Below are 17,276 nucleotides of genomic sequence, written 5' to 3' on the forward strand. Positions count from 1 at the left end.
CACTCGAGAAGAAGAGGGGAACGACGAGAATGACGAGAATCGAAAGCTCATGGAATAAGACAGACTCTAAAAGCACTCCGGTTAGAACAAGATAGGAAAGGAATAAGAATGGAAGAATTTAGGCAGCACTCTGGCTAAAAATGGAAGGAATAGAACACGAGCTTGAGAGGATGGACTGATACTTGAAGAAGCCATGACACAAAACCTCCGGAAAGAATTAAAATAGAATGAAAAGAACTTAGAAGTAAGGATTGAACGAATTTGAATATCTGAGAAGAACGAAGAAATGCAAAACTCCACTTCAGAAGAAAATGAAGAATTATTTGCGCTTCGCAACGCGAGAAGAAAAGATACTTGAACTCCACCAACAAAATCTTGATGAGCTCTTGAAGAATGAATTAAAAGCTTGCGAACCACCATGAAGAACTCCAGTACAAAATGATGATGAGATAGAATTCAAGGATGGAAAGAATAAGATTAAGGCCTTGCGATGATTAAGATGAAGCTTCGTGACTGTCGTGGAATTAACACGTCAGATGTCCTTAGTGTCAGGACTTAGTCGCGAGGCCAACGCATCAATGTGGTAGATTGAGAGGGGTTGATCGTGACAAGAGACGCAACACACAAGATGAGGATTTAGACAGCTTCGGTCCCCGGGAAACATCGTCCGGTAATAACCCTACATGCTGTTTGTGGTTAGGTCTCATTATGATCATGAGGGAGTCGCCGTAAGCCGGCTCTCCTCCTTGTGTCTAGCCCTAGATATTGTTTCTTGTTCCTTGTTTGGGGAGCCCTGCCCCTCCTTATATAAGTTGAAGGGGCGGCTTACATGTAGAGTCCTATTAGGATTAGAACTAACTTATTCTCTATTACAAGTCGGATACAAGTACGGGTCTTGCTTCCTCGTAAAGGAAATATTCCTCATGCCTTCTGTCTTAAGCCGGCCCACCATAATATGAGCCGGCCTACTGAGCCTTGGGCCTAGTCTTCTATGTGACCCGCCATCGGGGTCATCCATGAGTCGTCTGACCAGTGAGCCGCCAGACCCGTGAGTCGCCAGTCCTCCGGTGGGTCATCGGTGAAGCGCCAAGTACGGCCGGGTCATACTTCCGGCCGGGTCATACCGCGGAGTATATCCCCGTCATTAGCCCCCAGTTTAATTTGGATTTATCCATGTTAAACTGATCCTGTAAAACAAACACAAGAACAACTTTGACAGATTGTGTTCCGAGTTAAAAATTCTTGTACGCCGGCACCTGATCATCCTTAATTCCTTGTGCTCCAGGTTAAATATTCTTCTGAGATGGGACCTGATTATCCTTAAGTCCAATTGTCATTTCCTTCATCTAGAAAATCCGGGTCAAATAAGCTAGCTTCATACTCAATTTGCTGATGTTGGTTTCTCACAGAAAAATATTGTGAAGAATAATCCACTTGAGTCGGCTTCCAAGGCGCCGGGTTAAATAATTTTGGTCTTCAAATACTCATCTAATATTCAGCCGGTTTGAAGATGTAAAACTTGCCGGTTTATCATTACCAAAAACTGTCGGATTACAAAACAGACGATGCCGGGTCATAATTGTTGTTGACACCGGTTTATGTAATTGATCCTCCTGATTTGCTCAAAACTGATAATTTGAAGATTTTTCTCCCTTATATCCATATTACCTGTAGCCCCCAAGTCTTGAGCAGAACAAAGGGATGGTTTAAGACTTGCTCCGATAAATGTTGCTACCTTGAAGAAATCCGGTTTATTCATCTCAATCATATAAACTGAATATTCCACACATGTAGCCCCCAAGTGCCGGGTTGTCATGCTTGCAGCAACCTGGGACTTGTAATTGCTTTATGCTCATGAAAAACTTCAACCAGTGTAGCCCCCAAGGGCCGGGTCATTATGCAATAATGAGCAGGGACTTTATAGATATAATTATGTAAATTTGAACAGCAATGTGTAGCCCCCAAGGGCCGGCTTAGTAAGATAATACTGAGCTGGGACTTTGTATATAATTGATAATAACATCATATAATATAGTCTCCACCATGGGGCTTGGACCCACATCCACAAGGTTAAGAGCTTTGTACTCTACCAACTGAATAATGGATCTTTTAATATAATGGATTAAGGCTTGTGTACCTTGAATTTCCGACAGGAGCAATTGGTAGCCCCCAAGGGCCGGCTCATTTCAAATGTGATGAGTCGGGTCTTCAATAAGTTGAGCAAAAAATGACTTTGCATTAGCCCCCAAGTGTCATGGTGCATGATGGCAGTGACATGGGACTTGTATATTCAATGTAATCTCGATTTGAACAATGTAGCCCCCAAGTGCCATGGTGCATGCTGGCAGTGACATGGGACTTGTATATTCAATGTAATCTTGATTTGAACAATGTAGCCCCCAAGTGCCGGGTCGTAAGCCTGCAGCGACTCGAGACTATTTCCTCCATTGTAAAATAAACCATGCCCATTGATAAAAATAATAGCCGTTGCGCTAAAGCGACTTTGAAAATCTCAATCATAACACTGGTTATTGATAATCACAATAGAAATCCAGCCATGTTGGCTATTCAAGATTTCAATAATATAATCCGGTACGAAAACCTCAATCATTCAATATCATCATGAAAATCCAGCCATGTTGGCTATTAAAGATTTGAATAACCCAGTTTGAGAACCTCAATCATTCAATATCATAACGAAAATCCAGCCAAGTTTGGCTATTTAAAGATTTCAAATACCTTATATGTTGACAAGTAAATCCGGAGTTTAAATACCCGGCGGCTCTTGGCCGATGGCGATTCAATACGCCTTCATTGTAAACCAGAATTTTTATGACCCGGCGGCTTATAGCCTTTTGAGAAAAATCCAGAACGGATAATCATTTTGAAGCATCAACTTTGGTAATGAGCTTGAACTTAATCATTTATATGTCATATTTCTGCAAATCCTGCAGAGAGTTTAAACAACATATACCCTGGCGACTTAGCGTCAAAACCAGGGCGGGTCATAATATCTCACATATAACCACTGTGACATTGAATTTGTACTGCCGGCTTACATGACCTGTGCAGTAAGGGTGATAACCCAATCCTTAGAAGCCAATGCTTCCACATAGATGATGATTGTAATGAACTGGCGACTTATAGTCAAAAGTCAAGCCGGGTTAAGCATAAAACACTTACATATATTTGAGATATAATCCCAAAAAGGTCTCAAGTTAAGTAATTGTGGTTGCAATAAACTTTACCAGAGACAGAATAAAACTTTTTGAGGCTTCTGATTCGGATACGATCAGTAAACCGTTCCAAAGGGGTTAAGCTAAGATTCGAATACGATCATATAGCCCCAAGTGGCTTTGGCAATGCCGATCAAGAGGGTATCGACAGCTATGTTCTCTTTGGTTCGAATACGACCTATGTTTGAACAGGAAGCCCCCAAATGACCTTAAAAGTTGTTTAACAACGCTGATTCGAATACGATCCACGTCGATTCCCAAAGGGGTTGAGCTATGATTCGGATACGATCAAGAAGCCCCCAAGTAGGTTCAGCACTTTGCTAATCAAAAGGGTATCGACAGCTATGTTTTCTTTGGTTCGAATATGACCTATGTTTGAACAGGAAGCCCCCAAATGACCGTAAAAGTTTTGGCATTGCGCCGATCAAGAGGGTACTGATAGCTATGCCCGATGAGCAGGAAGCCCCCAAGTGACCATAATAAAATAAGCCGTAAGGCAGGATACCCATGTCTTGAACCGTGCATCATGGCAGCAAATTCTCTTTGGTAACCATTAATTTGTCTGAGATCTCGAACTTGCGAGAGATTAATTCTTTTTGAACCGGAAATTCCTAAACCGGATATTGAGATCCTCAATGCTTTGTAAGGGACAAATTTACCTTGATCCGGATGTTGAACCGGTTTTGAGAGCTTCAAAGCTTTGCGGGAGAGAGATGTCTCTTGAGCTATATTTTAAACCGGAATCTTCATTTTTAACCGGAAATTTTTCTGACGGCTTTAAAATATTCACCAATAAAGCAATAGCCTCCAGGGCCGGGTTATCTCCCCTTCAATGATCCGGAGTTCCCGATCCATGTCACTGTAGCCCCCGAGTCTCAAGACGACTTGAGGAGTTGGCTTGAGATTCTCCATAATTAACCGTGATATAGACCGGTTTGAATCCTGCATGGGACAACTTGCAAACCAAAGTAATTGCTCTTTTGAAGAAAATAATATGTAATACAAAATATATTGGATGGATTTCACCTGACATGTTAGGCCAGTGATTATCCACAGAAGGTTGAGGTGACTGCAGCGGGTTATAAATGATCCTGTATGAGCCGTGTCAGCAACTCGGCCAATGGTTCCTTCCAACTGGTTGTTTGAAGTTAACCAAACTGTACTGGCGGCGACTTGTGCACCTGCCCATTGAACCATCCAGTGCAGACGGCGGCTGATAATATATGATAATTTTCCTCTAATTTGTTGGAAGAAAACTGGGCTTCCCAAGTAGTGACTTGCTCATACTCAATAAACGGCTCATCCACACAAGTGCGGCTCGGTGTGTCGATGTAGACCAGGCCGCGAGAGACGGACGGTAAAGACGACCGTAACATCAGAAGCAACATAGACAGATGAACCGGCCGTGGCGTTGTAAGCCGGTGCGGACGGGCAAGTTGTCTCCTTGTTGTAAGCCGGCGTGGTCGCGAGAGACGGCCACGGCGTTGTAAGCCGGTGCGGGAGTCCGTTGAGTAATGACGACCACCTATGCCAAAAGATGTTGGCATGCCTCCATCTCCATGGTATAATATCACTTTTTGTCATAAATAATTGTCCTGTATAAACAATATTGCAGACCAAGGCAAAGATAAACTTGTTCTTTGACAAAAACAACATGTGCTAATAAAACAAATTTGGATGGATATCACCTGATTTGTTTGGATGACGGATGATCCGTTTATCGCGACAGAGGTTGCTCAAGCGGACCGGCAACTCGATATAGTTCCAGCGGCCCAGGCAGACCGGCGACTTTAATATAACCCCGACGGATTAAAGCGGCAAGGGCGGCTCAACGCAGCTCTGGCGGGTTGATGTAGATCGAATTGCGCGGGCGGCGGCTTGCGCACACCCGTCCAACAGCAAGCGATGAATCATTGTCCTGCATATATAAAAATATACAAACAAAGTAACTGTTCTTGGATAAATATGTATTAAAAAATAGGCAGGACAAATAGCACCTAGTATTTTTGTCAGATAAACGCGGACACTGATGCAGGATAATGCTTGGTGCGCGTCATAATTATTTTTCCAATGTTCGTGATACTAATGGTCGTCATGTAGTACTCTTGTGAGAAGGACTATTAGTAGTGGACTTTGGATTTGCTCCTCCACGTGAGCTAGTAGCACCTAATTAAGGCTCGGTTAACCCGGCTATCATGGATACCTCTGTCATTATATTCCCCTGTGTATCACGTAAGGAAAAAGGGATTTGTGGTCATTGTTGATTGTTCGTCACGTAGTGTCCGGGCCTGCATCTTTTGACAGCATGCTGCTGCCCCACATGGTCTTTTTTGCAAGTTTTGTCTTAGCACGTGCGGCTGTGCAGATCGGAGACCGCCCAACCTCAGGTAGCAGATCCTTGGCCGTCGCTGATCGCGGCAGCGGTGATTATTCTTTTTCAAGCTTCTGGTTCTGATGGATTGTACTTGCACGTGTGCGCGCCGAACAGGGCTAGCCAGCGCAGTTCTCGGTGCCGCCACAACCACGTATTCGCAGGTATTTATACCGCTGCCGGCAAAAAAATCCTGAGACTTGATCCGGCAGTAGCAACTCATGAACGTACAGCTGCGGGCTTGCGATCAGAGGGAACGGACCCATGACCAGGAAAAGGTTACGTGGCATAGTAGCTAACCCGGAACGCGTGCGCGCGGCTATCCAAGTTCGAATCTCATCTGCTCCGGATTTGACCGGTCGGTTACTCTTGTTTTGGTAATACCATAATTATAAGGTCTGATGCAAACTACGATGTCTCCTGGTACTATCTCCTCGGGACTTGATATGAGTTGTAGCATTGACAACGGCTGCCCCCTTGTATAACAGCTCCTATCTGGTCTCGACTATAGAAAGAACGATGTGCCCTCGGATTCGATGGGTCACCAGCGACGCGCGGGGTGATGCACGAAAATCCTAAAAATCTTTCCGGCTTTGATGAATCTTGCATCTGTCATCTCCAAAGTTAACCATAATTCTGATTTCCAAACAACAAATTTGCCGGCTTTTCCCATGGTTGTCCGGTGGCTCACACTATCGTTCCGTGTCGGCTCTTCTTCATCTGATCACATCGCGAGCTTTCGATCCCTAGGAGAGATCCCTCCAAAAACTCAACACCACTGTGGGGCCCCACGGTGGGCGCCAACTATCATGGAATTAACACGTCAAATGTCCTTAGTGTCAGGACTTAGTCGCGAGGCCAACGCATCTATATGGTAGCTTGAGAGGAGTTGATCGGGACGAGAGACGCAACACACAAGACGAGGATTTAGACAGCTTCGGGCCCCGGGAAACATCGTCCGGTAATAACCCTACATGCTGTTTGTGGCTAGGTCTCATTATGATCATGAGGTCGTCGTAAGCCGGCTCTCCTCGTTGTGTCTAGCCCTAGATATTGTTTCTTGTTCCTTGTTTGGGGAGCCCTGCCCCTCCTTATATAAGTTGAAGGGGCGGCTTACATGTAGAGTCCTATTAGGATTAGAACTAACTTATTCTCTATTACAAGTCGGATATAAGTACGGGTCTTGATTCCTCGTAAAGGAAATATTCCTCATGCCTTCTGTCTTAAGCCGGCCCACCATAATATGAGCCAGCCTACTGGGCCTTGGGCCTAGTCTTCTATGTGACCCGCCATCGGGGTCATCTGTGAGTCATCTGACCAGTGAGCCGCCAGACCCGTGAGTCGCCAGTCCTCCGGCGGGTCATCGGTGAAGCGCCAAGTACGGCCGGGTCATACTTCCGGCCGGGTCATACCGCGGGGTATATCCCCGACAGTCACGGAACAAGCGAGAAGCTTAAAACTCCGGAAAATAAAATATGAAAACACTTGTAACTAGAATTTATTCATCAAGAACGAACTCCGAAGAAAAGGATTATTCACTTTGAGGAAATAAGAATGAGATTTATTGTATGCTTATCCTTCATCAAATTAAATTGATGATAAGCAATGGATTTTGCATATTACTTATTCTTCTTGAAAAGGATTGAGAAGTGACATATCACAAACTGTAGAAGGTCTTCATGAACCACCGATAGGATTCGAAAGAACGAATGGATTAAAATGATAATCAAGGAAAAAGAATCTTGAACAAGCCACCGTAAGAATTCGAAAATGACTGATGAAAGAGAATGAATCACCGGGAAGAATTAAAAGAACAAATATGCTAGAGGGGATTTAGATGCAAGAGAACGGGAAGAACTCGAGCTGATTAAAGAACATTTGAACGAAGCGCCGGGATAAATAGAGAACGATAACTGGAATGATGGCCTCCAGTGAAAAGAAACGGGAAAACAACTTCTGACATACTCTGGATGGGTAAGAAAAGAATATCTGACAAATGGAATAATTGAGAGGATAATAAGAAGCTAGAACTACAAATCTTCGAGAGGACGGACATTATTTAAGAGGAACTCTTCTTCGATCTTCAAATGACAACGAGAAATACCACCAAAATTACTGAGATACTCCGGAAGAATGAAAAGCGAAGAGGTTGAGCCAACAATGAAAAGAATTTGAAAGAGATCTTGGAGAAGGCATGTGACTGATGGGATCCATTCTTACATCACACTTTGAAAAGAATTTGAGAATAACTCCGGGGGAATTAGAAGAGTCAGGTAAGATCCTGGGAAAAGACATGTGGGTTAGGGCCCACTAAATAGAAAAACACCGTTGAAAAGGATTGTCAAACAGGTAGATGATGCACCAGAACAATTGAAATATTTGAATGAGGTGACAACCTCGAATTAATTCGAACACAGACGAATCTCTTGAGATGTCTTGAGCACTCCGGAAGGATAAACTGGCGAGAGGTGAGCGAGCAGGGAAAACACTTTAACCAAGGGAAGGAATATGATCAACGCCGAAAAACTTGAATTGAATCCATCGGAGAAGAAAAGAGATGAAGAATGTCAAACACAAGAGAAATCACTGGTTGAAATAATTCAGGGAAGACTGAAAAACTCTGCACGAATGAAATTGATGGTCGAAACAGACTCAGGCTCCGGGAAGAAGAGGGTGGGAGGGAGGGAAAACAAAGGCAACTTGGAAGAGAGAAATGATGAATAACTTGAAGAGAAGACACCAGTTGAAATAATTGAGGAAAGAAAGCAAAGACTTCGCACGAGTAGGATGGATACTCGATTACAGACTCCGACTCCGAGATGACAAAGGGGTGGGCGGGTGGGAAAAAAACAATTGAAGATAGAGAAATAACTTCGTTGAGAGCAAACTGAGGATTGAACTTGCAAAGATGAAGAGGGTCGAGTCAACTTGACGAGAAATGCACCAGATGAAAAGAGAAAAGAACCAACGAACGAAAAACTAACCGTGTGATCCTAAAGAAAGTTTGAAGGGGAAGAGAAGTAATTCAAAACACCTACGTCAAGATTCCTTACCAGAGCGACGAAGGGGCTGCGGAGTAAAAAGAATTCCTACTCCCCGATATAACTAGACTCCAAAAACGGTTTTCTTCTAGACTTGACAACGGCCAAACTACACGATCAATCAAGGGGGCTGCTAGGGTTGGTCGAGGCTCTGATATCAACTTGTCACGCCCAATATGCGATACTATCCTAAAGAGACTCGAAAGTCCCACCAAAGATAGAACCGCGTATTGAAACGCTTTTGCAAGGTGGATATCATTACATCAACATTACATAATAGATGGGGATACATACAAGAGGCATACAATGCCACACGAATACAACATCATCTTACATAAGAGCACCATCCGACTACGGATGAAACACAAACCGAAACTCAAACGACATCCACCCTGCTAGCCCAGGTTGCCGACCTGGAACCTATCCCCTGATCGAAGAAGAAGCAGAAGAAGAACTCCAAAACAAGCAAACATCGCTCTCGCGTCAAGATCATCGCAAAACCTGTACCTACAACTGTTGTTGTAGTAACCTGTGAGCCACGAGGACTCAGCAATCCCATAACCATGGGTATCAAGACTAGCAAAGCTTAATGTGAAAGGAAGGGGTAAAGTGGTGAGGTTGCAGGTGCGACTAAGCATGATATGGTGGCTAACATACGCAAATAAGAGCGAGAAGAGAGCAAACGGAACGGTCGTGAAGCTAGCAATGATCAAGAAGTGATCCTGAACTCCTACTTACGTCAAACATAACCCAAAAACCGTGTTCACTTCCCGGACTCCGCCGAAAAGAGACCATCACGGCTACACACACGGTTGATGCGTTTTAATTCGGATCTGGTGTCAAGTTATCTACAAGCGGACATTAACAAATTCTCATCTGCCCATAACCGCGGGCACAGCTTTCGAAAGTTTATACCCTGCAGGGGTGTCCCAACTTAGCCCATGATAAGCTCTCGCAATCAACGAAGGATATACCTTCTCCCAGGAAGACCCGATCAGACTCGGAATCCCGGTTTACAAGACATTTCGACAATGGTAAAACAAGACCAGCAAAGCCGCCTGATGTGCCGACAAATCCCGATAGGAGCTGCACATATCTCGTTCTCAGGGCAACACCGGATGAGACTAGCTACGAGTAAAACCAGACTTCGAGTTTCCCCGAGGTGGCCCCGCAGGCAGCTCGGTTAGGACCAACACTCGACGGAGCACTGGCCCAGGGGGGGGGGCTAAAATAAAGATGACCCTCGGGCTCCGGAAACCCAAGGGAAAAAGGGCTAGGTGAGACAAATGGTAAAACCAAGGTTGGGCCTTGCTGGAGGAGTTTTATTCAAAGCGAACTGTCAAGGGGGTCCCATAAATCACCCAACCGCGTAAGGAACGCAAAATCCGGGAACATAACACCGGTATGACGGAAACTAGGGCGGCAAGAGTGGAACAAAACACCAGGCATAAGGCCGAGTCTTCTACCCTTTACCAAGTACTAGTTGACCCGTTGCGCCAAATGGCGCAGAGACCCGCTAAAGCCATCTTGTCGATGAAAATAATTTTATTTTGTAAGGACATATACGATATTGGTAGTAGAGAGTCCATGTGTTAAATCATGCTATATTGAAAATACGTTTATCGTGCTGAGAAATATGAGGTTGAAAAAAGTCATATTTGTATAACATGTATATACAAATTAAGGAAGTACTTTTTTAGTTGAAAATATAGTTAGCACGCTGAGAAATACAAGTTTGAAAAAAAACATATTTGTATAAGATGTATAGACCAGTTAAGGATGTATTTTTTAGCAGTGTTTGTATCAAACTTTTATTTTCCATTTGCATGAAAAATCATCCAGAAAATAATATGAAGCAATATGGACTGCATCCATCGTACCTATTTATCCCCTTTTCTTCCTGGGTTCCTCACTTGGGCGAGAGAAGCATTTTCAGAGAAACGTACTCAACTGGTGAGAGTCCTTTCCTACTATTTTGGATTGCGGATTTTTACTCCCCTATGTCTTTCTTTAGGCATCGTAGATCCCATGTTGTAATTCTCTCTATTTAGGGATGTATAGGTATGCAAATAAACCATGTAGTTATTCCAATGGTTGTTGATGTATAGGCTGTAGTTTGCAATTCGATCTTAGTTTTTTTTTCAGCCGCACTTCCATGGATATATGTTGTGCCAGCAATTGCACCAAATGGCGCAGAGGCCCATTTAAAACCATGAATGCATTGCAAATTCTTTCATTTGTTAATAACTTTAGGTATGAGCAACTACTTAAAATACCAATGCTACCCCTTTTAACAAAACTAATAAGGATTTCTCTTTACCAATATACACCCGAGCGTGCATAATTTGTAATCAATCACATTTTCAAACATGGGATTGAAGTAGCTTACACTTTGCATTTAAGATGGCATATGATGAGATATGAATGAAGGTTTGGTTATTCTTTGAGGATTCACCAAATTTCAGTACACACATGCACATGCCTAATAAAATTCGATTAGTGGGTCCAAATAGTTGAGCAAGCAATTAGAAGGTCTGAATAGTTGTAAACTTGAATTTAAAAAGAGAGGTAAACATACGTGACACAATAAAATGTACTCCCTCCGTCCCATAATATAAGACATTTTTGCAAGCTATGTTAACTTGCAAAATGGTTTTAATTGTGGGATGAAGGGGGTACTTAATACATGATGAACATTTTGTATAGGAGAAGCACTTAGAAATAATGGTCAATTACATGATATAATTTGGTTCTATAAAAAAGGAAATTTCATCTTTTGTGTATATATCCTAGAGACCACCCCCTTGCATGAACTCTTCGCCCTTTAAGTCGAATGGTACAGCTCCTGCCTTTGTAAGAAAGGACTCTGCAATACCCATAATGTCAAAGGATCGTGTGATGCATCTCTACCTGTGCAAGACAATGAAAAACCATACATGCTATCTACATACTCTCATAATCTAGAAGCATGCCTTCAGTTGCGTAGAAAGCCATAAAACAAAAAGTGGCAGAAGACCAATCAGAATTAGCTTTTGCCATGCAGTTCATGAGCTAAAGTTGAGCACAGTATAAGTAAATTTGATTCGAGCGATAAAACAAATTTTAGAAAATATGCATGGAAACATCTAAACACGGAAGCTGTAAATTTATGGAGAATAAAAGAGAAGAGGCAAAACAATAAAGGAGTTGTTGGACATACAGTTCAGATTGGGTGAGGAATCGGTTCCATTGTAGTAGACCGATAAGGATTAAAAGCAGATTAAAGAACCAGATGTTGATATTTTGTTTGACAAGGAGAGCAATGAACACACTTGTCAATGCTTTATTGCTAAGATGAATTTACAGAATGGGCGACAAAAACAACCAACCGGATGATACTGTGCTGCGACCCAAAGAAAAATGGATAAACACGAAACTAACAGTTAGCGAACCTGATTGATAGAGATGTTGATGTGTGCATTTATACAATCCTACTTACATACTTCAAAATGACAAGCCAGATCTGTATATTGGTAATAAATATGACCTTGTGAGTATTAGCATCAGTGTTAAATCCAGTATGTCAATAACATGATTAAATAGCAGAAAACGTATGAATGTATTAATAGGATGTAGTTCTTCCAGTCTGAGGGCTGAACTTTTTTAAGTACAACAAAGTGGTGCGAATATGTAAATTCAACCGTTACCAGAACAAATATAATCAAAAGCGACAAGACGATAACTATCTAATCATTTTAAAGTCTCTTGCAAGCAAAGCTAAATCATGTTAAAGTCAGCGAGAAAACATTTGTTCCAACATAAAAACAACAATATTAGGTTCTTGTTCCACAAGACCACAACAGGTCCTCGATCTACCAAGCCATACTAAGAGAAGAAACAAGTAAACATACTGAGTTTTTCTCTTCAAAAGTGAAAAAAGTATGTACTGCCATAGAGCTACACTTACAGTAGAAATGTAAGTCAGGCCAAAACAGAAGCAAACTTCATTTGAGAATTCTCGGATGCACTGATAGGAGTCATATGTGAGTAGCTTGACTGTGATCTCCCATCCACCAGTTTTCTGTAGTATAATATACTGTAATCTCCCATCCACCAGTTTTCTGTAATATAATATGCAAAACCCCTCAGTTTTTATCAGTAGCATCTTCAATTTCTAATAAAGCAAATCTATGTGCTGATTCTTTAGCTAGTTCACTGAAATTCCTAATTTTTCGAGTTCATCCATGGTAAGATCCACAATCTTCCATGTTTTATATAGGAAAACATGAGTAAAATCAGAGAATGAAGATACTGGCAAAGGGCCACCAAAACAGAGAAGAGGCATGTGTATATCAGGTCTAAAGCACATTCATGAGAATGTAAAAACAAATCAGTTAGTAAGCTCGACAAAACAAATGGCAGTGTGTAACATGGAGCAAAGGAACATCAGTTTGGCAGCATTGTTCGGTACTGCAGGGATAGGGGGAACATGACAATATGCGTACATTCATAGGCAACGTATATCATCGAACCAAGGGGAACATGACAAAGATACATAGATATGACGAAATTTGCACAGGATGATCATCAGTTCTCTCAAGCAATCGAATGGCAATCCTTTTCTATAGAGGAAATGACTACATATATTCTCTAATGAATGTATGTACTTCTGTAATAAACTTAAGAAGTTATAAGAGCACCACTTCCAGCATCTCCTCTATTAGAAATTTTATTATACTCCCTCCGTCCGGAAATACTTGTCATCAATATGGATAAAAGGGGATGTGTCTAGATGTATTTTAGTTCTAGATACATCTCTTTTTATCCATTTTGATGACAAGTATTTTCGGACGGAGGGAGTATAATTTATTAAAAGTTTCCACATTTCCTTTTAGAGGCTTGAAACTACTACAGAAGTCAAAAGAAAAAAATGTGAAGATCATACATTAAATTCTGAGTTGCATCTTTCTAATGATGCGAATTATCCACATAAAACCCTCGTTCTATTTAAGAAGTTCTCATTTTTTAGTTATATACTCGCTTTGCTTAACTAATCAGGCATGAGAATAGGCTGTATTTTTCAGCAGCTCATTCGCCCATTACCTTCTCTCTTTTTTCCAATTAGCTTGCAAGGTAAAGTCTAAAAACATGCACAATGCACTACAGTCACAAAAGTACAGTAATAGCAAGCAAGATATGCAGCTCATGAAAAAATTCACACTTAAATAAAATAGATCTTAATGACACAGAGTGTATGCAAAAGAACATCATCCAAATCATTATTGGGGCAAGATGGAAACTTCAAAAGAACATGCATCACATAGTAAAAAACTGACAGCAGGATCAATAATTCCAGCCCACTATGTACAAGAATATTGGGTAAGCATTAGATTCTGAACCATTTATTTTTCATACCAATGCACTGATGCTTCAGGGTTGATCTCTCTATTCTGAATGTTGGGTAAGCATTAGAGCCACTTGAGTCTTGAGGCTTTAGAGTTCACATGCTATAAACTTGATATCTAGTCGTAATTGAAATAAAATGAGACCAAATATAAACAATGGCTCCATATCTGGTGTGTAGTACAGGGTGGGGTTTAAAAGCAGACTATAAACATAGCATCAAGATTCACCAACAGCCCAACCTGCAAAAGATCTGTACAAAAACATAATCAAAGTGAAACCAAATGGAATCGCATGTAATCAGAAGCAGTAGCACCCAGCACCCATGGAATATCTCAAATACTAACATGCAGGAATTTTAATGTGTTAAGTAAACATTAAAAATAAGGCAAGGTCCCAGTGGTAGATAGAACACTAATTTTGAAATTAGAATGACAATTAAAAGAACCGTCATGTGGGAGTAAAGATAGAGAACTCACGGAAGTGACATGCCTTCACACTTCAGATCAATATTTTAAATAGCGGGCTATGCCAAATAGCAGCGGACCTCAAAATCAGCTATAGCGGGCTATAGCAGGCTATAGCGGACTATTTGTACATGAAACCATTTAGTGGCACCCTGCTGAAAAGGCTATAGCAAGGCTATAGCGGGGCTATAGCCGGCTATTTAAAACTATGCTTCAGATCCATCCTCCAGCCTCATCTTTGTACTATTTATGAAACTCGAGTGGTGCTTTGATTGTAGACTGCTCAACATCTAGTAGGATGTGAACAAATAAAGTGATTGAATATCAAAAGCATGCATGGACCACAAATCATGAAAAAACAAAATAGGAGGACCAACATGTTCACGAGCCATGGAAAATTGTTCTTCACCAAAATTTACTACATCTTATTTCCTTTCTTTTCTTTTGAAAACCTGCACAATTCAGAGTGTGTATGTTATTTCCTTTTCTTTTCTTTCAAAAACCTGGACAAATCAAAATAGGAGGACCAACATGTTCACGAGCCATGGAAAAGTGTTCTTCATCAATACTGAGCCAACCAAATAGACTCGCTAATATGTGCCGAGGTACTTAGTCCAAGCATGATTTTGTTTCTAAAACTTCCATTACAAGCACTATCACTCAAAAATCCTAGTAAAATAGACCAATAGAGAAATCTATATAATCCATGGGAAACCTCACCTTAATCGACTGCCTGATTTTGTCCTTATCCTAGAACTTGAGCTCTACATCAAAGAGCATCAGAGAAACCAATGAGACACAAAAACAACAGCAAGGGAGAGGCGTTGGGAGTGGGTGTAGAGAACGAACCTGCTGCGTTTGGGACAGCAAAGCTGAGGGCGGAGTGATCCACTCCTCGTAGTGCACGGATGCCCTCATCCACAAGACAAAGGTGGAAATAAGAGAGAGGGTAAAGGGATAGGGGGAGAAGATTAGAGGCAAACCTGAACTATCTCGACCTCGCTGGTCCTGCTACTCCGGCCGGCGAGCCTCCATCCACGGTCGACCTCGCCCCCATTCACCGCTGCACGACCTCGTTGTTCCTACTGCTCAGGCCGGCGAGCCTCCCTCCAGGGCAACTCCACTGCTTTCGCCCGCAGGCGGCGACCTTCTGCACAACCCCGGCCCGACCCGAGCGCCGCCATGGGGCCTAAGCAACGGAGCGACGATGAGGTCCTTCCCTGCCTCGGACTGGATCTGTGGAAGCTGGTAGCTGGTGGAGGCGTCAGGGCAACGGTGGGGAAGCGGGAGGAAAGGGCGTCGACGGGAGGATGGAGGCGACGAGCGGGGAGAGGGAAGGCGACGGAGTGGGAGAGGAGAGAGAGCGAGAGTGGAGGCTCAGGAGGCGCGGGCTCGGGACCAGAAGGGTTGGCGGCTAGGGTTTGACCGTTTGGATGTTCTGCGGGTCGAGCGCGGTGCACAGGGGGAGGGGATTGCTGAAATCCCTCGCGGACATGGGCACACCTCACCCAGTCAACGAGCGCGTGAGACGAGCCCACCCGTCATTCGCCAGCCAAAACGACCACGAGGTGAAATTGGTTTTAACCGCGGGGTAAAAATCAGACGGCCCAAACGCGCCAAATGGATGATCTAACGGCCAGAAGTGGACAAAATTGAGGGAGCTCCATGAAAGCAAGTTGGCTAGCATCCTTATAGGTTTAAATATAGATGCATTAATAATATAAGAGATATTGTGATATCCCACCATAATCCTGTCCATCATGGGGCAACCTTCAACTTCACCTGCAACTAACAACGCTATAAAAGGGGCTGAGCAAAGCGGTAACATAGCCAATCAACGGTTTGCTAGGAAGGGTGAAAAAGGTTAGAGGCTGACATAGCAATTTGGGAGGCTTGAAGAGCAAATGATAGGTAGCGCAGCATAGCGATAGAACGAAGCAACTAGCATAGCAATGATAGTAATGAGATCCAAGGTGACGGTCATCTTGACTGAAATCCCACAAGGAAGAAGAACGAGTCCATGAAGAAGATGAAGCCACGAAGACGAACCAAGCGTAGACGAACGAATCCTCACGATCGCAACGAAACGGGAACTATCGAGAGAAGCACACAACATGGTAAACACACCACACATAGACAAGACATTATGCACAACAAGCATGATGCATGACAAAGCTACATGGAGATACTCATGGCAAGAGATGATGCAAACAAAAACACCACATCAAAGCAAGTTTAAATGAGGTCGGGAACAACATATAACAATTCCGGTAAGTCCTCATATGCAAATTTCGAAATTGGTCCAGATCTGAACAAACTTATGTTCGAGTTATTAAATAGCAAGTTAAGATGCACCAAGAGGATCTACACGAAATTCTAGTCAAGTTACATATAAAGTTCATTTAGTTTGGAGCTAAGGCCTAGAAGATATGAGCAAAACAAGATAAACATGGCATTAATGCAAAATGCATACAAACATCAAGCAAACACCTCAAAACAAGGATGCAACATGATAATATGAAACTACATGAAATTCTATGCAAGTTTCATATAAAGCACACTCAAAACGGAGCAACGGTTCAACACATGCACTCTATACAAATTTAAAGGACAAGCTGTCTAAAATAGCAACAAGGCATATTGCAAGCATCGAAACAACATGCTACAGCACCTCAACATGATAACAAAAGGCATGGACATGATGTACAGGTACAGCATGACAAAACATGAACACTGAGCTATCTCTAAAAATCACTAGAACATGCTCAAAAAGACATGG

The 17,276-nt window shown here is 42.4% G+C and overlaps 1 long non-coding RNA gene across 6 annotated transcripts; it reads right to left on the reverse strand.

Moving 5' to 3' along the window:
• Positions 1 to 11,170: 11,170 nt before the first annotated feature.
• Positions 11,171 to 15,931, reverse strand: LOC119338044. Of its 6 annotated transcripts, XR_005163769.1 has the most exons (5): positions 15,347 to 15,931; positions 14,043 to 15,261; positions 12,595 to 12,748; positions 12,080 to 12,150; positions 11,171 to 11,514 (listed from the first exon to the last, which is right to left on the reverse strand). It is a non-coding gene; the product is annotated as an uncharacterized LOC119338044 (long non-coding RNA). The 6 variants fall into 6 exon arrangements; XR_005163768.1 differs by lacking the exon at positions 12,080 to 12,150; XR_005163765.1 differs by having other exon boundaries at positions 11,171 to 12,150.
• Positions 15,932 to 17,276: the final 1,345 nt, after the last annotated feature.

This window comes from Triticum dicoccoides, chromosome 7B, assembly GCF_002162155.2.
Source record: "Triticum dicoccoides isolate Atlit2015 ecotype Zavitan chromosome 7B, WEW_v2.0, whole genome shotgun sequence".
Classification (NCBI taxonomy): Eukaryota; Viridiplantae; Streptophyta; class Magnoliopsida; order Poales; family Poaceae; genus Triticum; species Triticum dicoccoides.